Source organism: Crotalus tigris, unplaced genomic scaffold (genome assembly GCF_016545835.1).
Source record: "Crotalus tigris isolate CLP2741 ecotype Arizona unplaced genomic scaffold, ASM1654583v1 scf7180000017969.2108049, whole genome shotgun sequence".
NCBI lineage: Eukaryota > Metazoa > Chordata > Lepidosauria > Squamata > Viperidae > Crotalus > Crotalus tigris.
Window position 1 is genome coordinate 254292 of NW_024096751.1, and position 24658 is coordinate 278949.

At 42.1% G+C, this 24658-nt stretch overlaps 1 protein-coding gene across 3 annotated transcripts in view; it reads left to right on the forward strand.

The window, feature by feature from the left end:
* The first annotated feature begins 6229 nt into the window (after positions 1-6229).
* Positions 6230-24658, forward strand: part of RAB7A (RAB7A, member RAS oncogene family) — a 33564-nt gene continuing 15135 nt past the window's right edge. For all 3 annotated transcript variants that reach the window (XR_005556960.1, XM_039345649.1, XM_039345647.1), the window contains exon 1: positions 6230-6381. The gene's annotated coding sequence lies outside the window, so the exon portion shown is untranslated. The remainder of the gene's footprint in view (positions 6382-24658) is intronic.

Sequence of the window (24658 nt, forward strand, 5' to 3'; positions counted from 1 at the left end):
TTAAAGCCTGCCGCATTGTGGGAACCAATGCTTTTCAAATGGACACTCTTGCAGCTGCAATCCAAAAGGGGAATCAACCCCAAGGCACTTGCTTTAATTGTAAAAAACCTGGTCATTTTAAAAAACAATGCAGAGCCCCAGGAGGCGGCGCAGCTCGACCCGCTGCCATCCCCTGAGCCAAGCCCAAAACTGTGTGCCCAAAATGTAAAAAGGGTTTTCATTGGGCCAATCAGTGCCGTTCCTCTCAGTCCAATCAGGGAAACTAACAAAGGGGTCTGTAGCTAACCCCTCTCCAAAGGCTGCATCCTTTTCAAACCTTACTCCAGCTTCGCAATGTTTTTTTGGCATAGATTTAAAATTGGCTTCTGATCTTTCTGTTACTTTTCCTAACCTATTCACGGTTGCTGAAACCCTTTATTCTGGACCCTTGCCTCCGGAAACGGAGGCAATAATCCTTCCCACACCTGTTGCTCGGGAACAAGGAGTGTTTGTGCTTCCAGGTTTGATAGATCCCACGTATAGAGAGACCCTAAAAGTCCAATTTTATACCAATCTCCCTGTCACAATGAACCGGGGGGATACAGTGGCACGCTTGGTTTTATTACCACGTGCACCACCATCCATTCCAGAGGCTGCATATGCACCTCACTCTGGGAATTCTTCCTCTGATTTATTGGCACTAACAAAGCAAATTACTCCCCAAAGACTGGTGATGCCTTTTTTAATCAATGGCATTCTCTTCTCTGGTCTTGTAGACTCTGGTGCGGATGTCTCAGTCATAAGAACAGCTGAATGGCCCTCTAACTGGCCCCTCGAATCCTCACCAGTAGTCAGAGGAGTGGGAGGACTTCAACAAGCAAGCTCTAGTAAAAATTGGCTTACTGCACAACGAATCACAAAAGGCATTTCTGCTAAATTTAAACCTGTCATCCTCCCTCTTCACACAAATTTATGGGGCAGAGACTTACTCTCTCAATTTAATGCGAGGTTAACTCTGGAAGACTAATAATGCCTCCTTCACCCATTAATCTTGTACTTTTTACCTTAAACTTTTTGAATGTTTCTGGCACCCCTGGCTCAACTGCCGCAAGCAGGCATTTTTCTGCTTCTCCCACAGATTCTTCACGCCCCCAGGTATACTATCGATGTTTGCCTGATCCCACCTGGAAAGGGCCTGCCTCCCTCATTACCTGGGGTCGAGGCTACGCTGCAATAGACGACCATGGCGAGATCATTTGGACTCCAGCTCGTTGTGTTCGTCCTTATATGGCTCAACGTACACCACCTCAGCCAGGCATATGAGGATCAGGGACTGGGCTTTTAATGCTTTTGTACGGGATGCTAGGCGCACTGCTCTTACACTTAATGTCACGAACTGTTGGATTTGCATGCAAATTCCTGGTGACAGTCATGGTGGCCTTATTTTCCATGCCATTCCGTTCAATGAAACAGGATGGAAGCAGCTGTGGAACATAACTACAGAGACATTGAATATGACATATGCTGTGGGCGCTCGTATAATGGAACCTGCCAGATTTTGTTTTTATAGCACAGGATTATTCCGTACTGCCATTTATTTGGGAACTTATAGTAATTGTCAACAAGTTATTATATGGAATTCAGCAAAGAAATGCAAATCCATCAAAAGCAACCTTACTAAGATAAATGACACTTATCGAAGCAATCAATGGACAAACATCAGTACCTACATGGCTTGCCTTGACATGGAATCCATAATAACATTTGCTAATGAGTCTCACCAGGGTTATTATGAGTTACCCGATATGTGGCTACTATGTGGCCGTAGAGCCTATCGCCAGGTGCCTAAGGATTGGAAAGGCACCTGTACACTGGGCCTTTTGACCCCTGCTGTATATGCCTTGCCTCATCTCCCTGATGGACGCCTGCGGAACAAACGTGATACTGGTTCCTCGGATCCACCCCTAACATTGGGTGGTAGTTTAGAGACTCAAATCAGCAGAGGGATTCTACCCAATCTAGGAGTTGCCATGAACTATAGAGACCTTCATTTGCTTAACAATTGGACTGTTCATATGTTTAATGAAACAATCAACAGCATTAAAATGATTAATCAAGAAATGGGGGAAATAAGGGAAGTAGTTTTGCAAAATCGGTATGCTTTAGATATTATTTTAGCAGCAAAAGGCGGTGTATGTGCCTTAATTCATTCTCATTGTTGTATGTATATACATGATTTTCAACCTAATATTTCTGCTACAGCAAAGAAAATGGAATCTATGCTCCAAAATAATCCCTTACGCAGCGATGGATCAGGCACCGTGGATATTTGGGGTGCCCTTTGGTCCTGGCTACCGGATGGATCCTGGCTACGATCTTTGATTTCTATTATAGTAACCATTTTGATATTAATTGTATTGCTATGTTGTTGCATTCAATGTATTCCCTCCCTCCTGCAAATGTGCAAATGTTACGCCCTCCACTAGGAAGGACGCCTTAATCAGTGAATCAAGATCCCTTCTGGAACTGGAAGTGAGTAACATTAAAAAAAAAAAACACAAAAGCAGGAGATGTGGGATTAATTGCACAAATATGTCCATGGGCATCTCCCACAAAGGCCCTGAGATAACAAACGGACTGCTCCAGACACAGGATGCATTCATCAACCATTTGGACAGACTCTGATAAGAACACCTGCGTAGCCTTGCATCTGGAGAGTGTCTGTTATTTGATATATTGTAACCACCCCTATACACGTCTTTTGATTACGCTGTGTGATGTAAAAACCTTAGTAACAATAAAATAGGGTGCAAGAGTCAGCTCTGGGCTCCCATCCCGAGATACCTGCTGCGTGCGTGTCTCATTCTCCATGGGAGACCACCTCAAGGCGTAAATACCATTAGCTCAGCACCTTCATAACCTCAAACTGCTGCTGAACAAAGTGTTGTAATTTGAGAACTATCTCTAAGTAGTGCTACACAAAGCATAGCAGAAGAATGAAAAGTACTAAGCAAAAGAAATTAAAAGCATGCATTAAGAAAAAAAATCTAGCTAAATCTACTTTATGAATAATATTATCCATTCAGTTGTGTTTGACTTGGCAATTCTATGGACTAGATCTCTCCATATCTTCCGATCTTGTATTACTTTTTTGAGTTGTTCTATGCTCTGGCTGGTGTCAGCTTTGAGGGTGTCTAGCCACCATATTCTTTGACGGCCTGGTTTCTTTTTACTGCTAACTCTTTCAAGCATATCTACTTTATATTAACATCAATCACTATATTTCTCCATATATTTCTGTTCTTATAAACTATTATTGCTTTCACTATGTCCATGGCATTGTTGCAAATTTCTTCTTGAATTGCCACATACACTTCTTAAATATCTCAATTCTGCTGCATCAATTTTTATCTTTCTCTTGACATATCCAATTGTCACTTCCCTATAAGTGAGTACATTCACTTTTACTGAATGTATACACTTATACATACTCAGTATTAATTCCTTGCAAGAGATCACATATTATTCACTATCTATAAATTTTTATCCATCTTTAAAACTTCTCCATTACTTTATCCTGAAGTATTCTATCAAGATAAACCTATTTCCTTTAATTGTCATATATGTATTCCTTGTCATTCTGTCCAATTTTCTTGTAAAACACAATTACCTTGGTCTTAAGACACATTCTCAGATCCATATTCCTTGTTGCATCATACAATCTATATACAATTCAATGCAAATTATTGGAATTCTCAGCCAAAAAACAGTACTGACAAATTCATTGTCCCCATGTAATATATTTCTATTATCAGCACAAACATTCTTTATACATTTATCCATAAATATATGAAACTGTTCTTGTCTTACTTCTTTCTCGAAGAAAAGCCATTTAATATTCTCATGCTGTACTTCCATCGTATATTGTTCCTATCTCATTCAGCAACCTACTTTCAATTCCATACTTAACATAAAACATTCCATAATTCAAGCCTATATAGTTTGTCATATACTTTCTTTAAAACAGCAAATGTAAGTAAACTTTATCTCACATTTCTAAATGTCTCAATAACCTACTTTTTATTTAAAGAAAGAACAATAGTGTTCTTCCAACCATAGGGAACGGATGCAATTTTCACACAAAATCAGTCACTCTGTATGCAATCTACATACATATTTTAATCTTTCTACAGCTACACTATCTACACCATCAACCTTGCCATGTTTCAATACTCTCATGGTTTTTATCATTTTCTTTTTATTAAATTTTGGACACTAACAGGTAAGTATTTCTTTCAGTTCCAAACTTTAACATATCACTATTCTCATGCAAATTTCTAAAATATTATTTCCAAAATGTTATGTTGAAAGAAAAATCTTCAGGTCCAGTCCAAGCTGGGAATAAGCAAAATGGAGACTGCTTAGGAAAGAAGGTTCTGTTTATTGAAAAACAGAACCAACAGTATGTGGTTCTGGGAAAGCTGACAAAATGGAGTTGGAATAAGTGGGCTTTTATACCTTCTTTGGGCTTTGTATTTGAGGTTCTCCCTGTTCCTGTGGCTTTGTATTTGAGGTTCTTCCTGTTCCTGTGCCATGTATTTGAGGTTCTTCCTGTTCCTGTGGCTTGTATTTTTGACCTGAGTTTGAGTGTGCCCTTTTGGTATTCTAGTGGTGGTGGGTTAATCCTATTATGTCCTAACCTAAAACAATCAAATCTGCATTTCTAAAAGCTGGTTTCTGCTTGGGGTAAAGAGACTTGCTCCTAGCATCACCACAGTATAGTCTTAATACAGGCTCATGCATGTGACCAGTTAGACTTGCTCATAATCCTCCAGAGATTTCTCTTCAGCTTCATTTCTTGGAGCTCATCAGGAAACCAAGGGGCTTTCCAGAAGCGGTGCACAGAGAGGCTGTTTCATAGGAATCCAGTATAAGACTATACTGTGGTGATGCTAGGAGCAAGTCTCTCTGCCCCAAGCAGAAACCAGCTTTTGGAAATGCAGATTTGGTGATTCATTCAGGAAGGGGGGGCAGGAAGCTTGGAGCTGATGGGATTAAAAAAACTAAGACCCCTAAAATCTACATCCCCCACCCGGAATCTGAAGACATGACCTTTAGGACATAATAGGATTAACCCACCACCATTAGAATAGCAAAAGAAATCCAGTCCAGGGCTAACAGGACCTTCTCATGTTTAGAAATTCTCCAAGCTCACTCTCTGAAAACCAGTGGGTTCCCTCCAGCACTAAAATAGGCTGATTGAATTAGTTCCCACTTTTGGGCATTGGGGAGCTGCCTCAGGAAGCTACAATTTTAAAAATCGCCCGTTTGAAAGCTGGATCTATACAGACTTAAGATCTTCAGTAACCATTCCTTCCATTCTTTCCCTTCCCCACGAGTTTCTTTAACATTCTTCCTGATGAAGACATATTTTAAAGGTTAATGCTGGTTGTGGTGCAACTGGGATGGTGTAAATAAAGATACTATCATGCTGTGAATTTTGGAAATGATCTTACTCAAATGTAGACCCGTATAATTTCAGTGTATTATTAATGGAGCATAGCATTGCACTCCAATCTTTCCTTTCCTTTTCCATTTGGTGAACTAAATTGGATCTATTCTTCCCTTCGAGTTGTACCCGCTACGGATATTAGCACAAGGACATGTTTGGTGATTTTGAATGAGCTCACAAATCGTACTCGATAGTATCTTTGTTCTCTCAATAGATGCTTGCATTGTCTCGACTGCTCTTGCCTTACACTTCAATATTCCGGGTGTGACATTTTGGTTTAATAAACTTGGAGTGATTAATGAAACAGTGCTGGGAGAACAAGCTCAGAAAGTGAAGTAGGTAGGCAACAAAGCTGTTAATACTGACTCAAGGAAAGCCCCTTTGAAGCTGATGGATTTCCTAATCTGCTTGTCAAGCAATCTGATACGTTTACTCAAAAATAAGTTCCCGCCCATTGAAGGAAGCTCACGTTTTTAATAAAAATAGGTTCATGCAGGAAGCAGGTACTTGCCGCTTAATAAATTGAATCTGGAACAGCTATCCAGAGGCTTCTCAGCACCAGCCTCCCATTTCAAACACAGTTTCGGAATTTTGCAAGGGGACTCAATTACACGGATCATAGAGCCGCCGTTAAAGGCTAGAACGTGAGCCTGCTGTAATTAGAACCAAAGGCTTCCCGAAACCCGTCCGGCCTCTGGCCCCGCCCTTCTGCACGTCAGTGCATCAAGACGCCGGACAGGTCGCGTGACCGGAAGGGGTGAGCAAGAGGCGGAAGTGAAAGCGGGGAGGGTGTTTGCCCCCATTAAAGCGGAGCTGAAGGGAGCGGAGGGTTGGCGGTCCTGAGGTTGCGGAGGAAGAGTGGGATAAGCCGGGTCTTGTTGTTTCACACGGTGAGTCTGACGGTGCGGGCGGGGCCCCAGAGCGCGGCCAAGGTGGGGTGTCTGTTGTTGGGCTCGACGTCGGGAGAGCGGCCTAACGGGCTGCGGGAGGGGGCCACTCGCTTAGCCCGCTGGATTGGAGAACGGGAGAAGGGCGCGGCTCCGTCGGTGGCGTCCGAGGAGGGGGGGGAATTCCTTTGTCGCTGTCTTTTTTTTTTTCCCTCGGCCGTGTTCGCGACGGGAGGAGGGAGCGGCCGTTTGGGCCCCGCCCTGTTGGCTTTGGGGCTGAGAAGAGATAGTTCTCCATAGGGCCAGTTTAGTGGGGGAGCAGCCGCTTACTAACGATCGCCTGCGGTGGGCGGGGGTTTGGCAAGGCGAGGACGCTGCCGGTAGGATGTCCCTGGGAAGAAGAGAGAGGGTGGCTTCGGGCTTCCTTCTCTTTCTCCACCCCTCCGTTTTCCGGAACAAAGAAACGTGGGCTAGAGAACCCAACTGTCAGTGATAAGGGTTGTGTGGTTTGGTTAATAATAGCTGGTTCCTGGCCCATTGGAAAACTGAAAGGTGAGAGCTGTTGAGCAGCTCCAAAGCCGGCCCGGCCCGGCCCTCTTCTGCCCGCCTTTGCTGGCTAAACAATAACGCTTCCTGTTACAGTCCAATTGAAGTCTTAATAGAATACGATTTCATGGCTTTGGCCCGGCTTCAACTTGTCGTTCAGTAAATATCGAACTTCGATATTTAAACAAGCAGGAACTTTTTGTGCATTTTTTTTTAATCTCTAAAGCTACTTACAAAGGTATCTGTTACTTGCTACTCTTCTCACCCCATCTCCCAGCAGAAAATGCCTATATTCTGAATAAATATAAGTGCCTGCCCCCCACCCCCTTCCGGGAGTTAATTGAGTCATCTTAATATGCACCTTGGGAGATTATTCTATCTGAACATAGTGCAATTTCGTATGATTATACCGTATAGTCCAGGTTGTGCTGCAGAAGCCTTTTTGTGTTGCTAGACAATACTTTTGAGACTAAATTCAAGAGTGGAATCAATTGAATGATTATGTACAAGGACAGTTAAACTCAATCTAATACAAGAGTTTCCTTTGAGTATTTGAATGGTAAATCAGGACTCATAATGTTATCTCGCTATCTAAACATGATGTAGTTTGCTAAGTTAGGGATGGTAAATAAAGCAGCGTCTTTCTATATTGCCTTAAATACTTAATCAGAATGCTAGACAACAAATGACTCAGGATAAAAGTAGGCTTTAAGACTTGACTCATTGATAACCCGTGAACAGAGCTAACCTTATCTTTGGTGCTGTTGTATATGAATATGTCATCACACTGAAGAAGCAGTTTGTGCCATATTTAGGAATATTTAGGTATTTAAAACCTGGTAATTTAAGGCAAATGACAAGAATAATGGATTGGGCCACTAAATTGATTTTATTGTGATAATTGCATATCACAATGAAAGCTAAGCAATACATTTATTCTAAAATATTTTGGGACTCAAATGATTATATAGCCTAGTTATCTGATTTAGATTGTGTGGAGCTCAAAGTAATTTGCTTTTTTATTAAATTACTTTATTAAAATTAACCTATATTAAATGGAATCCAATTATAATTCCTGTTCTATGTTTTCCCTCCTTAACTGGGAAGAGCAAACATGTTGTCTTCCCTTGTGATTGCAGCAGCTGATTAAGCACATGATTTAGTTCATGAGTAGTTAAGTGCAATTTCTCTAGGGATTAAATGTCATCTAGTGTTTCTAAGAGGTACATACAACGTATTGCTTTGGAAATTGTGGTATAGAAAATAGGCTCTATAGTAGTCAATTTCTGTAAAGGCAGATTTGTTAGATGCTTTGTCTTATAACTGAAAAGAAATAACTTGTAAGAGATCAATTATTCAAAGTAGATGTTTCAATTTGCTCTTAAATGTTTCTTTTTCTGCTTATGGTAAGAAATTCTCAAACTTTGTATTACCACAACCTTTGAAAATGAGAAATGAATTTGGTAACCTTCCATGAATAATGGCAAGGAATGTCTGTGGAGATTCTCAGTGATCCAAGTCATAGATGTCTCAAAGGTGCTTTTTTTTTTTTTTTTTTCCAAAAGGCAACTGGACTGTTTTTTCCTTGAGGGAAGAAGAAGAAGAAAATGTTTTGCTTCTCATCCAAGAAGCCTCATCAGTTGTGATGGCAGGTAATGGAAGGATATGTGATGAAGCTTCTTGGTTGAGAAGCAAAACATTTTCTTCTTCCCTCAAGGAAAAAACAGGCCAGTTGTCTTTTGGGAAAAAAAGCACCTTTGAGACAATGGCAAGGAATAAATACATCTTTTTAATAGTTCAATTTGAACTCAATAAGGTATTAGTACTGCCCTCTAGAGTTTGCCCATGAAAAATTAGCAAATCCCAGAATTAAATTTTGACAGCATTCCAACTCTATCTGTGCAAGTTTTTAAAAAATTATGCCACACACACCCCCCCAGCCCCCATTTTCAGGATCCTAATCCACAGCTTGAGAACTGTTGGTTTATTGTACTGAAAATTGTAGGCAAATAATACAAACATATCCTTACATCCTGATATATAAAGCATAGTTTTTGCTTCAAACAGCTGAAGTTCTGAGTAGTGGCGGATAGGAGCTCATGCTATAGAACTGTTGTTAGCATGAGCAAATCCATAATAGCTTCTAGACCAATTAAAGGATCTTACGATACTATGCATATTTGCACTTGTATTTGGACTATAAATAAAGGCTAGCCTTTCAGCCTTCTATTTAAAATAGTGTATAATATATGTATTGGTAACTCCCTTAAAGTCTACTAGGTTTTACTTTCAAACTCACTTTTATTTTTCCCCCTAATTCATTTTAAAAGTTAAAGAGGCATATTAAAAGTGTTTAACTCACTAGCATAATTTTATGTTAAATATGTCTGTTCTCCTTAGAAATTCTTACAAAACAAAAATAGTGGTTGGATGTTACAGTGCTTTTGGCCATCTCCCCCATAGCTTACAGCAGCGTCCTAGCATTACCAGTAAATTTATGGCACTCTAATGGTTGGATAGTTCTAAAATGTGTTTTGTGTAATTGAAAAATGACCTTCATTTGTCAAATGTGTACCCTGTATTTTTGTTCAAGAGCTCAGAATATCATACAAAGCACATCCTCTTTTCCTTTTTTTCCTACAACAGCCTATGAGATTGGCTGGCCCAAAATCATCCAGTGGTTTTCATGCCTAAGGATGGATTAGTATCTGGGTTTACCTGGCATCAATCAGATGGTTTAACTATTACATTATTCTGCTCTGAGTTCACCTGCTCAGGAAAAATGAAAAAAATAAATAAATTGAGTGTGATTACCAGGAACCAAAATCAGATTTTTCTCACACTGGATATTTAACTCATTTATAAACATTATAACTCATTGTTGTGAGTGATTTGAGGCAGTCTGACTCCTTGATAAAATTAGTTCAAGCTTTTTTTGACGGGGATACTGCTTATATATGAATATATTTTTATAGGTTTAAGAATTCTATATAACAGATTATATAGGAGCACAATGATGGAGCAGCTCTTTTGCATCAAAGTATCCTAAATACAAAAAATACTGAGAATTGTTTCCAATCAGTATCGACACCATTGAACCAAGAATCTGATTTGTTGTAAGGAAACATTCTGTGTTCCTGGATTACTCACTAAGACAGTGGTTCTCAACCTGTGGGTCGGGACCCCATTTGGGGTCGAACAACCATTTCACAGGGGTCGCCAAACAACGCAGTCCGCCATTTTTTTCCCCTTTTCCTTAGCTGTGCTACTCCCTTTTATTCTATTGGCTTTTGAAAGCCAATAGAATAGACTCTCTTGAATAGAGTCTAGTTCTGTTGGCTTTCAAAAGCCAATAGGAATTGTCCAGGCTGTTTCTGCCTGCTGAGCCTGCCAAAAGTCCCATTCTGCAAATGGTGCTGCAACAATTGAGTAGTCCTCGACTTACGACCGACTGAGTAGTCCTCGACTTACGACCGGTTGGGGGTCGCGGCATTAAAAAGGTTGAGAACCACTGCACTAAGAGGTTTGTGTAATGGTTAAAGCACCATGCTAAAAACCAGGAGATCCATGAGTTCTAGTCCTCCTTTAGGTAACAAGCCAGCTGGATAACTTTGGTCTTGCCACTATCTATCAGCTTTAGGAAGGAGGCAATGTCAAACCGTTCTGAAATTTTGTTCAGAAAACTGCAGGGAATAGTCCAGGCATTGACCAGGAACCCCCACTAACTTGAAGGCACCTGAAAACACTAATGTTTAAAAGCATGCTTGGCTTGTATGACACAACCAGGAGTGGTCAGAAGTGGGGTAATTTCTTTTAAATCTGAGGATAAATACCGAATTAAATTTCATTGCTACCCACCCATAAATGTTGAACTTGAAGTGCTTATACTGGTATATTCTCTCTGGCAACATAATAACTAGGCATGGGAGACAGGTGATTACAGTATTCCTGAGGTAACCATGTAAATAAAGTAACAAGTAGTTATAAACAATTAAAGCTGTTACAATAACGTGAAAAAATATTAAACTATTTTTGTTTAGAAGTAGAGAAATCAGTATTTGTTTATAGAATGATAGTTTTTTGTATTAACTAGTGTGTTTCATATCAACTAACAGTACAATCCATGCTGAGATCAATTTTAGTCCTTTTATGATTAATATAGAAGCAATATGTTAATAGAGGAATAGGCAGGTGACACTTTATTGGAATCCTAACTAAGTCCCATCTGCGACAGTTAATGTCATAAATATGGAAGTCATCAATATTTTTTAATTAAAATATGCTATTGCTGAACTTTCATAAAAAGTGAATTATGACTAGTCCACAGTAATATGCAAAGTTGGCAGTGACCTTGTCTATTGAGATGTTTTTCTTTCCCAAATGCTCACGTGCCCCCCCCCCCCCTGCCTTCAGATCAGACTTGGCAACTGCCTGGACAAGTCCCTGCAGTTTTCTTGAGAACATTTTCAGAAGTGATTTCCTAGGGCTGAGAATGAGTAATAGTCCAAAGTCACATAACTGGTTTCATACTTAAAACTCCTGGTCTCACGATTTCTAGTCTGATAACCATTACACCAAACTGACTCTCTTTATTGATTTGTAATATTTTATTTTATGTTAGACAAATCCCTCATTCACTTAATTCTTCCGCATTGCCATTTTAATTGCTCTCCTTTAAAAGTTATTTCTGTATCTTGTTCAGCTGCCAGCTAATAGCTAGAGAGACACATTACACCAAGTAATGCAATTTGTTTTATTGTTTACTATGTTGTGTTTACAGAGCTGCTCTGTAAACTATGATGTGTCAGATCCCCTATCGAATTTGGAGCAATATTGGAGTTACAACTTTCACAAATTTTAATGTGCATATATGGTGGAGAGTGAATAGTTCGCTAAATTTGAATACATAAAAACAAGTATGTATCTGTGTTGCACTTTCATAACTTAGCCTCTGCCAGTAGTACTAAAAACATTGGCTTTATTTATCAATCACATTTATATGATCACTTATCTCACATAAAGTTATTCTGGGTGGTGTACAGCAATTGAATAAAACATCAAATCAAAACAACTATTCTAAAAATTTTAGAAATCATTATTAAAATGAGGACCCAAATCCAAAGCCATCCAGTCTTGCCAGGGTTCAGCTGAAGACTGTTGTATGCCATTCAGATCCTATAACTTCAGATACACTTGTATACTTAGGCATTTTTAGCTTTCTCTTTTGAGGGAATTAATTTGGAAATCTTGCAGGATTCCAGTAAAGAAAGCCCTAGTTTATGCTTATATCATTTGCTTTTCAGGTTCTATTCTCGTTTTTCTAATCTAGGTCATTTCAGGTTTCTATAATCTCTGATATTTGATCATACTAGCTAAATGGAAATTGCAATTTATACTACATGGAAGATTCAAGCTTAAGAAGCTGATGGTGTTGTTTGGGAGATAATTGAATGCATTAAGTGACAATTAATATATTCTTTTTACTTCACTCTGGAATACGATTCTATTTATATTGACACCATAAATAGCTGTGGTAGGCAGTGAGATATACAGAAGTGGATTTTAGACAAATAGAGGCAATAATGCTGGCATTCATGCCAATTATGTTTCAATTTTCTTGGCTGCTCTCGATCACAGCTTTTGGTTCAATTATAAAAGCGGAGTGGAAAATGAAGCTGCTGCCAGCATAGCTATTTGAGATGCATGGTGAAATTGCTTCGGGCAGACAAATTGCATTCTGTCCATTCTCTAAGTCTTAATATTTAATGAGTGAGTGTAAGCATCCCTTTAAACAAAAGCATAGGCATTGTATGGAGAGCATAAATTCTTGCTAGTGTTCCTTAGAACTGTAATATTTACTATTTGAGGACTTAAGCATTGTGCAGACTGATGCTCAGCAGTTAAGATATCTAAAATATAGAAGTAATTTCTAGCTACTGTGAAAGGTGTAATCCAACGCTTTTGAAATGCGCCAGTCAGAAAAGGTTTTCACTTAGCTAACATTTCCCTACTTTTCAGTTTAGCATTGCTGATGAGCTTTTCAAATGTTTAAACTCAGCAAAGAGAGAGCTGGTTCAGGGAGCTATACTAGATAACTCACATCTGTGTACTGCAAGCTTAAGGTAGGCTTTATAACCAAATAGTGTACGGGTAGGTCTCAGCTTACAATCACAATTGGGATCAGAATTTCTGTTGCTACGCAAGTTTGTTAAGTGAGTCATATCCAATTTTACCTTTGCTGCCATGGTTGTTAAGTGAATCACATGGTTGTTAAGTGAATCTGGCTTCCCCCATTGATTTTGCTGTTGGAAGTCACCTGGGAAGGTCACCCCAGGACACTGCAGCCACCATAAATATATGATGGTTGCCAAGCACCCAAATTTTGATCAGGTGACCATGGGGACACTGCTACAATCGTAAGCATAAGGACCAATTGTAAGTTATCAGTGCCCTTGTAATTTCAAATGGTCACTAACAAATGGTTGTAAGTTTAGGACTACCTGTATTGAAATAGTATAGCTTTTCATATAGGTATTTCATAGACTTAGTAGTTCTCAGTAGTTATCTAGCCTGGTATATCTTGCTGCAACGTATTTGCTTATCTGTTGTTTTTTTTAATAACAATGAAAAGTTGATGAGCAGCAGTGTTTAAAGCTGCCTGACAATGGTGATGTCACTGTTGCTGCTTAAGAGTGTGCATTTTTGTAAGAGTATTTTGCCAACATCAAGAATATATAGCTAAGGATACAGCTGGTTTCCTTAGCATTGCCATTAGTGGATACTGTCTAATGTAACATATCTTTTTAAATCTATTAGTATGCTTGCTCATTATTTATTAATTGTTAGAAGACAAATAATTAAATCCTGGCAAGATTATTCTGTTAAATCCTCTGAAGTCTTCTGGAAAAAAAGACTTGAAGGAAAAGCTTTAACATTACTAAATATTGTGAAATTTATGGGAGAATATATTTATAGCAGGAACAATGACTCCCCAACAAGTATGACTAATTCAGAACCGTATTTTTGTAACAAAGAACTAAGTAGAAATTACATAATACTGCCTATTAAGCAAGTGATGCATTTTTACCTAATTTAATGGTTGGTTTCATTTAACATATTAGACTAGGCTAAAGTAGAGTTGTTGGGTCTCTGGATTCACTGAATTATGGAAACAAAGCCATAAAAATACAAATTATAAGAATTAATAGTACATCCAGTTACATTGGGGATAAGGAGCACTCTTGGATGCAAATCTGCTTTTTCCACAGGTGTGCAATTCAAAATGATCACCTCAATCCCCAATTCTGGTTTCTCCTTATCAACAGCATCTCCATCTTCTTTGACTTAATTTCAGTTTGCTTTTCCTCATCCAAACCAAATTCAGATAAAAGTAATAGAACTAGGTATCATGGATTTACTCTAACTTAATATTTCCAGTAATTTCATATAGGTTTTGCACACTGTAAGGGACAAACCAAAGGACATTAAAAATCAATGTAGATTCAAACATTTTCCCAGTACCATGGCTGGGAGAGTATAATGATAATGATAAAATTGGAAGGGACCTTGGAGGTCATCTAGTCCAACCCTCTGCTCAGGCAGGAAACCTTATACCATTCTGGACAAATGGCTGTCCAGTTTCTTCTTAAAAACTTCCAGTGTTGGAGCATTCACCGCTTCTGGAGGTAGGTTGTTCCACTGGTTAATTGTTCTAACTGTCAGGAAGTTTCTCCTTAGTTCTAGGTTGCTTCTCTCCTTGATTAGTTTCCATGCGTTGCTTCTTGTCCTGCCTTCAGGCGCTTTGGAGAATAGCTTGACTCCCTCTTCTTTGTGGCAGCCCTGAGATATTGGAACACTGCTATCATGTCCCCCCTCGTCCTTCTCTTCATTAAACTAGACATACCCAATTCCAGCAACCGTTCCATATATGTTTTAGCCTCCAGTCCCCTAATCATCTTTGTTGCTCCTCTCTGTATTCTTTCTAGAGTCTCAGCATCTTTTTTACATTGTGGTGACCAAAACTGGATGCAGTATTCCAAGTGCGGCCTTACCAAGGCATTGTAAAGTGGTATTAATACTTCACGTGATCTTGATTCTATCCCTCTGTTAATGCAGCCCAGCACTGTGTTGGCTTTTTTGGCAGCTGCAGCACATTGCTGGCTCATATTTAAATGATTGTCCACTAGGACTCCGAGATCCCTCTCACAGTTACTATTATTGAGCAAGGTACCCCCTATACTATATCTGTACATTTGGTTTTTCTTGCCTAAATGTAGAACCTTACTTTTTTCACCATTGAATTTCATTTTGTTAGATAGTGCCCAGTGTTCAAGTCTGTCCAGATCCTCCTGTATCCTAAGCCTGTCTTCTGGAGTGTTGGCTATTCCTGCCAGCTTGGTGTTGTCTGCAAATTTGATGAGTTCCCCATCTATCCCCACCTATCCCCTAAATAGGATAAAAATCAGAACCATTACAAAACAGTTCCTCTAAGATCTAATCCCATAGAAAGATACCATAGTTGATGATATTGAAAGCTACCTAGAGGATCATTATTAGAATATTAGCATTATTCTCCTAATTTCCTGGACACAAATGGATCCCTGTCTCTTTAATTCCTCCTCACTCTACTTTTGAGTTTTCCTTTATAGTTTTCCTTAGTTTTAAATACTAAGAATTAAAGGAAAACCAAGTATGAGTCTAGTATGGAAAAAGTATTAGAAGATAGATTAATCCTCCAACAAAACTGAATCAAAAGTGGATGTAAGGAAAAGGTATGCGAAAGCTAATTGGACCAGAGAGAAAAGAACTGTATGACAGAGAAGCATGGAGTTCTCCAGCACCGGAGTTGGAGAATCCATCAATGGGTTAGCTCTGCCTTCCTGCCCATTAGACCAAGTCATCCAAACTTGCCTGTCTTGAGACAAGCTCCTCCCAGTCTTGACTTGGTCTTCAGCCCAGACGGATGTGATGAGTTTGGCTCCTGGTCTAAGGCAGGTAACAGAGACTAAAATATTGGTGGATTCTGTTTATCTCATACCACAGTTATTTCAATAGAGCTGGGATCCATGCTGTGGGAAATACTGTGTGGAAGGCTGGGGGGAGGTGGGTCTTCCCTCTCCCGCACCCGGGGTTATTGCTGAGGCTTCAGCTCCCTCCTAAGGGAAACCCCTCTTCAGCTATTAAGCGCTGGGACCAGCGCTGCAGCCAGAGCTTATCCAAACTCCCCAGGGGAGGGATTTCCCCTTCGTTGGAAACTCCATATCCATTTGTATTGATTTGAGGAGAGTCTGCTGGGCTCCAGAAGGGTGGAGGAATTGAGGAACCAGCTGGGTTCCTCACTACCTCAGATCGGCGGCAGCTACTCTCTGAAAGCGAATTACCGGTCTCTTTGCAAGCCTTCCAAATAGCTGTGATCTTGCTTACTGTTTCTCCTCTCCGAAGCATTCCCAAGCTAAGTGGCCGCTTTGCTACCACACCAGTTCGTCCCAGTCGCCATTTTGGATGCTGGGACATGCTGAAGCAACAGAAGGCACCTCCGCCTTCTACCTTCTTCTCCTTCAAATTTCTCGCCGATAGAGCGGAAGCCTCTCTTCGCGCCAAATTGCTGGCAGCCGAAAGGGGCACTTCCATTTTCTCCTTCAGCTACAGGACCGCTCTGGCCGCCATTTTGGCTGCCGGAACAAACGCGACAGCCCAGAAAACCAAGAGGTTCCCAATGGAGGCTTGAGCCTCCCCAGGAATGAGGATATAGTTGCCGGCTTACTTTCTCCCCACAGGAGAAGGGAGGGCTGCGCGGCGGCACAGGCCATCGCCAGCCACCTTTAGGCCGCCCGTCGGCCCCCCCTCTCTTCACCCCACAAATTTAGACAGCGATGTCACCATACAACTAGGCAGCATTGCCAGGCCAGGTCCACCAGAATGATTAACAAAGATGTTAAATAATAATAATAGTAATAATAATAAAAATAACAATAACAATATTTAAATTAAATAAAATTATCATAGTCACAACTCAAGCGCTGAACAATACCTGGTGCAACTTGTTATCCTGACTACTCCTTTTAAGCGCCATCAGGCAATCTACGAGCAAGCGGCCGTAGACAAGACCAGACCCAAAGGAAGGGGACAAACAGTCTGTTCCCTCTACCGGTTGGATGGTCAGGAGAGCAGGACGACCATTCCCTGTTTCACCTGCTCAGCCCATCTCGCCAACTGATCCCTTGCCAGAGTTCCCTCTTAGTACTACTAAGACACCTCACCTAGGATGGAGGAGAACACCGCTTCCCCACCCACCAATCGCAAAAGGCAGAAATCCTCCAGGCAGGAGGCGGCAGGAAGAATCAAGACCAAGACCATTTCTGGAAGAAAGCCTTCCAAGTTGGCAGAGAAACAGGCTAGCAGGAGGCACCAGGCCCTGGAGAAGGAATTCTCCGAAGCGCAGAAGCAGGCCAGGACAAAGGCGGAGCAAACGGATGAGGTGCCCTTCGACCTCCCCTTGGGGTCCTCCTCTTCTTCCCAAGCAATCTGGTTCCCGGAGGAAAACTCCCTTCCCTGGGACGGATCAAGTCCAAGTGATACAACAATCATCACCATCACCGTGGGTCACACATTCCATCCCAGAGGCCACCTTCACCCCCACAGCAGCAGGACTCAGAAGGTCTGAGCCTGAGGGATCTCCTTCGGAGGAGTGACTCCAAATGCTGATTGCTCAGGCAGTAGACAGGGTGCTGGCCGCCAGATCCCAACACGAGCCAAGACCCGAAACCTTGGCTCCCATACCTCCATCATTCTTCCAGTCAGGTGCTCCTGATTACCAGGGCCCTTCCTCTCCATCCCAGTCCTATCATAGCAGGGCCTCATCCTCTACGGAGGAGCACCAACCGGACATGGCTTGGTGGGAAGAGGAAGAACCTTCTCCAGATCCTCCTCCATTTGGAGGGATTTTCAACCCGGCCCTGTTCCTGCCACTGCTCTGCAAGGCCAGTTCCATGGCCAACATAGGCCCCGATCAGGGAGAGCAGAACCCCCCGATGGAGGGCGATTCTAGATCTCAAGGATTTGAACCGCCATATTGCATACCGGAAGTCCATCTTGGGCAATGTAAGAAACGGAGACTTCCTGACGTCCATAGACTCCACGGAAGCGTACCTACACATCCCCATCTTCCCCAACCACTGGGAGTTCCTCAGGTTCTGCTACGCGGGCCATCACTACCAATACAGAGCCCGTCCGTTCGGTCTCTCAGCAGCTCCAAGGGTCTTTACCAAGGTCCTGGCGGTGCTGGCCGCACACCTAAGAATGTGCCGGTGCGTGTCCAGTGCTACCTGGATGACATTCTCATTCAGTCAACCTCCCTTCAGGCCGCCCAGTCGGACCTAACATTAACGATCAGGGTCCTTCAGGAACACGGGTTCTCAGTGAACTTTCAGCAAAGTCAGACCATCCCTTCCACCTGTCTCCTACACCTATAGACGCTCTCAGCTGCCAGGTCTATCTGTCACAGGAGCGCCAGGACAGCATACGGAACCTGGTCCTCAGGGTTCGCAGGGAGCAAGTAGTACCACTGGTTCTGTTCTCCCAGCTTCTAGGGAAAATGGTCTCATGCATTGCAATAGTCCCTTGGGCCAGACTACACTCCAGGGACCTACAGTGGTTCCTACTCCCCTTCCAAAGGCAGAGCATCAGCTCTTCCAACCGAAGGGTAAGGGTTCCCCCCAAAACCTGCGGTTTCTCAGATGGTGGGCCTCATCAGCAGTAGCCACCAGGCTCACACACATGACAGATGCCAGTCTGTTTGGCTGGGGAGCACACCTGCAGTCTCAATTGGTTCAGGGACAATGGTCCCATGCAGATCTGAAACACAATATCAATTGGTTGGAGCTCAGAGCCATACACTTAGCCCTCCGTCACTTCCACAACAGTGTTTTGAGGCACCATGTACTAGTCCTCACGGACAATGTAACGGCAAAGGCCCACAAGAACAGGCAAGGGGGCACTCAATCCAGGGACCTCATGACCGAGGCTCAGGCATTGTGTCTCTGGGCAGAGTCCAACCTGACCTCCCTCAAGGCCGAACACATCTCGGGGGAGGCAAACCGACAAGCGGACTGTCTCAGCAGGGCAACCATAGACCAGTCCGAATGGCGCCTGCATCCGGATCTCTTCACTTAAATAGTGCAGAGGTTCGGACAACCAGCCATAGATCTGTTCGCTTCACCGACCAACTCCCAAATCCCAAGGTTTTTCTCCCGGTTTCCCTCCCAGGGGGGCAGAGGGAGCAGACACTCTCAGATGCCCAGGGCCGGGGGAATTGCTTTACGCCTTCCCCCCTCCCCCTGATTCCGGCAACCATCCGCAAGATGTTGCAGGAACAGGCGGAGGTCATACTGGTAGCCCCATATTGGCCACGGAGACCGTGGTTCGCCAACTTGGTGAATCTCTCCACCTCCTCTCCATGGAGGATTCCCTTGGATTGCATATCTCTCATCCAGGGGGTTCTACAGCACCCAGAACCCCAGTGGCTACAGTCAGCCGCATGGCACTTGAATGCCAGATCTTGAGTGCAGAATCATACCCCACAAGGGTAATTTCCATGATTCAGGCCTCCCGTCAACCGGCGACAAATTGCATCTATGACTCCACATGGAGGAATTTTTGCAATTGGTACGAGAGGAGGTTAATAGGTGTCTCGGATCTGACTATCCCAAGAATCCTGGAATACTTGCTCAAGGGTCTAGATGGGTTTAGCGCCCAACACCATCCGCAGGCAGGTCGTGGCTTTGTTCACCTTACTCACTTGCACCAATTCAGTGCCCCTGTCACAACATCCTAGGATACGTTCCTTTCTCAAAGGCGCCACCAACATCAAACCACCCGTGGTACATAGGTACCCCTCCTGGGATTTGTCATGGGTCCTGCGGGCCCTCACCAAATCACTAGTCGAGCCCATCAGCTCTTGTTCTTTGAGGTCCCTGTCCCTCAAAGTCACCTTCCTGGTGGCTATCTCCTCAGCCAGGCGCATTTCTGAGCTCGCAGGACTGTCGGTCAGAGAGGACCTTTACACCTTTCACCAAAACCGGGTGGTCCTCCGACTGGACCCCACCTTCATCCCCAAGGTTAACACCCTCTTTCATAGGGTCCAAGAAATCGTTCTGCCGGACTTCTGCCCTAATCCGTCTCATAACTTAGAACGACAGTGGGACACACTGGACGTTCGCAGGGCATTACACTACTATATCAAGCGAACGTCACCCTTCCACAAATCTGAGTCTCTCTTTGTTTCCTTTCACCGTGCCCCTAGTGGACAGAAGGTGTCCGCCTCAACCATAGGCAGATGGATCAAGGCTTGCATCGCGGAAGCGTATGGGTCACTTTCCCTGCCAGCATCAAGACACATCACGGCACATTCTACTCGCAGTGCTACGACCTCTGCGACATGGGCCACACAGGCCTCTATCGAGGAGGTCTGCAGGGCGGCAACATGCCCTCCCCATTTGTGCGGCATTACAAGATAGACCGATTTGCATCGGCGGACGCCTCCTTTGGAAGGAGAGTCCTTCAGCAAGTGGCTACTGGAGATGTACCTAGAGTCCCCGCTGTTCCCCCCCCCATTGGGACAGTACGGCTTTGGTATGTCCCATTGGTGGATTCTCCATCTCCGGTGCTGGAGAAGGGGGGTTGTCTTACCTGAACGCCTTTTCTCAGCACGGAGATGGAGAATCCACACTCACCCTTAAAAGCAGTCAGATTAATTTAGGGATCCAGGAGCCAACACGTTGGACTGTCGTCAGTTGCTTTCTCCATCATCCAAACTGGGAGGAGCTTGTCCCAAGATAGGTGTGGCAAGTTTGGCTGACTTGGTCTAACAGGCAGGAAGGCAGAGCTAACCCATTGGTGAATTCTCCATCTCCATGCTGAGAAAAGGCGTTCAGGTAAGACAACGCCCCTTATGCTGAAAAGTATGAACAAGGATGTTTGGTAGAATGATAAAGTAGAAGAAACTATGGATAAGAATTATTGATGCAAAACTAAGGGTGAAAGGAATATATCTGTGTATAGAGAAAATGATAGTTGCAAACAGAAATAAGTCCTCCATCACTGGTGGTTTTTAAGAAGAAATTGGGCCGCCATTTGTCCGAAATGGCATAGGGTCTCCTATTTGATCAGGGGTTGGACTAGAAGATCTCCAAGATCCCTTCCAACTCTGTTAACGCTATTAAACAGTTTAATTAAAGAAAGCAAGAACAATTAAAGTTAAAAGAAGCAGAGAAAATGGATATTGATTTTAATGTATATAGAAATTGTTTTGAAAATGGGTGAAGCAAGCTAAGGAGTGCCATGACTAAACTGACTGAAAAAAATAATGGCTTGGGATGAAACTGAAGTTAAAAAAAAATGAGAGAAGTAGTATTTTGGAGATTTGTATGGCAATAATATGAGAGCCAGTTTGGTGCAGTGGTTAAAGGCATTAGGCTAGAAACCAGGAGACTGTGAGTTCTGCTTTTGCTTTAGGCACTAGCTCAGGGGTCCCTAGTCCGTGGACCAGTAACGGGCCGTGGCATGCCATCAACTGGTCCGCACAAACAAGCAAAGCCCCATCCGCGGGATGCAGGCAGCACACATAACCACTCCCCTTCCAGTCCATGGAAAAACCTCTCTTCACGGAACCAGTCCCTGGTGCCCAAAAGGTTGGGGATCTCTGCACTAGCTGGCTGGCCTTGGGATAGTCACAGCCCTAGGAAGGAGACAATGGCAAACCACTTCTGAAAAACCTTGCCAAGAAAACTGCAAAGACTTGTGTAGGCAGTCTCCAAGATTCAGACACAGTTGAACAGAAGTAAACATGTTATGAATTGAAACAAAAGAAAGAAATGCTGTGAAAATGTTGAAAATGGTAATGATACAGGTGTATACAGCGTAATTGGAGAAATGTTAAAATTGAGATGTGGCTTCTGAAGCAAGAAAAATTTGGGGAATGCAATATGGTTTTATGCTGGATAAGTGTCTACAAACCAGATTGTACCTCTTAAGCAGCTCATTAAGAGATGTATAACAAACTTATTATAGAATCCATATTGAGAAGATGTGAATGAAGGAAATAGATTGGAATTATGGAATTCCCCCCCCCCCATGGTAATGGAATTAAAAGTGGCTGCTGAATGTAAGATTGGTATATAACAGAGGAGTAAATGTGTGAGAATAATTAGAATGCTTTAATGATGCGGGTGAAGGAGGAGAGTGCAAAAGTAGGCTTGAAACTCAACATTAAGAAAACCAAAATCATGGCATCCGGCCCTCTCAATTCCTGGCAAATAGATGGGGAAGAAATGGAGGTAGTGACAGATTTTATTTTTCTGGGCTCCAAGATCACCTCAGATGGGGACTGCAGCCAAGAAATTAAAAGACGCTTGCTCCTGGGGAGGAAAGCTATGGCAAATCTAGACAGCATACTAAGAAGCAGAGACATCACCCTGCCAACAAAAGTGCGTATAGTCCAGGCCATGGTTTTCCCAGTTGCAATGTATGGCTGTGAAAGTTGGACCATAAGAAAGGCTGAGCGCCAAAGAATTGAGGCTTTGAACTATGGTGCTGGAGAAGACGCCTGCGAGTCCCTTGGACTGCAAGGCGTTCAAACCGGTCAGTCCTAGAAGAGATCAACCCTGACTGCTCTTTAGAAGGCCAGATCCTGAAGTTGAAACTCAAATACTTTGGCCACCTAATGAGAAGGAAGGACTCACTGGAGAAGGCCTAATGCTGGGAAAGATTGAGGGCAATAGAAGAAGGGGACGACAGAGAATGAGATGGCTGGATGGAGTCACTGAAGCAGTAGGTGTGAACTTACATGGACTCCAGAAGATGGTAGAGGACAGGAAGACCTGGAGGAACGTTGTCCATGGGGTCGCGATGGGTCGGACACGACTTCGCAATTAACAACAACAACAATGGTTCAGTACCGAATAGATAGTAAAAGAATATATTCCATTATTTAGCATATTTATGAATATATAAAATATTTGGAGATGTGAATGTTCTTTGTCAGTCATGCTTCATTTTTGGCTGAGAACTCAAATGACATGCTCGGAAAGTTAGATTACATGGCGTAACAAGTATGGATCTCAAAAGTAAGACTTGAGTTTTGCTTGATGGAAAAATGGAGTGCATGATTGCAAGTTATGTGGTAAATAGCCAAAAGTAGAAATGGGAAAACGAATGGAGCAATTTTAAGGTGTGCAAATGCTGGAAGAAAAGTAACAGATAGGATATAGTTTGAGAAAAATCAGTGTTGAAGAAGTAAAGGTGGCTGCATGTAAGAGAGTGGATCCGTCTTTGTTATATGGAAGTTCCTGGACTGGAAGGCTCATTCACTGTTCATTGTTACACTAAGGATATCTTAAGATTTCTGTGGAAAACTATATAGAATGATTCCTACAAGTTCTTTATAGTCTGGGAATAATTGGAAATAACTATCTTGATCATTTGTGCCAAACATAATGCCAGGTAAATCTTATTTTAAATCGCTGTAGGAAGCTTGTTAATGTCCTTATTGCTTGGTTTGAGGAAGGTACAGTTGGTATCATAACTCTCATCCAAGAAACCACTTTGTTCTGTCTTCATTCAGAACCCATAGAATAAAAACTGCTGCTTGGCATCATACTCTCTTTGAGTTTAAAATCACACCATTAAAAGTGAGGTCTTATGGAGAAAAGAAATTATGAAGTGCTTTCTCCATGAAGAAAGGAATGTGGTTAAGCATTCTGAGCCCACACATGTTGTTGTAATCTGAATGTGCAGACTTGTGCTAAGTACTGTTCCTATGGTTACCTGAGGGAATAAAGAGAAATACAGCAATAAAGAAATAGAATTATCAGTAAAAGCTTGCCTCATGTGGGCAAATACTAAAATTCAATTATTTACCTCAGTTATGTTTATCAAAATAGCAAATAGTTCATTATAGCCCCTACATTATCATCTGACTGGAATCTAAAGTCTTCCAAAAGTTTACTATTGCACACTAAGGCATTGGCAAAGTTATTTAATTGGGAAAATGAACTTACATATAGACTGGTATGCCTTAGAAGAAATAAGTCAACAATGGAGTTATACCTTAAAATAGCCACAGCAATCTTTTGCAACCTGAGCAAATTTGGAATATGTAACACTTTAACTTGTGGTTCTCTGGTTGAGTATTTTTGAGGATTGAAACCTGCATACTGAAAGCTACCAGTTGGAAAACACTGATTTACGGTATCCTTTTTTTCTCAGAATAGTACAGTGGTGTTGGCTTTGAGTAATTAGCCTCCTATGAAACGCCATTTTTTGTGTCAGAAATAAACCGTAACTCCAAAAGGATATGGATCTGAAATACCAATTGTTAATGTTGGGACATTTTTCTATATTTGTAATAACTATGTACTGGCTCCTGGCATAGAGCGCTAATTTTTACAGATGTGTCAAATTTCATATTTTATACCATATTTTATATCAAATGTGCTGTTGATAGTCCTCATTTTATCTTTAAAAATGTACTTCTTCATATCATGGTATTTTTATCAGTTAAATAAGTGTGTTAAAATTTATAGGAAAGTGCACACTTGATAGCGTTACATAATGTTTTATAAAACTAATGAAATGTTTAGGAGTGAAAAATGTTAGTAGTTCTCAACTGTCAGCAGATTAGAAGAAAAGAGATTTAGGAGATAATTTTCTGACAAATGGTTCCCTTGTTTACCAGTAA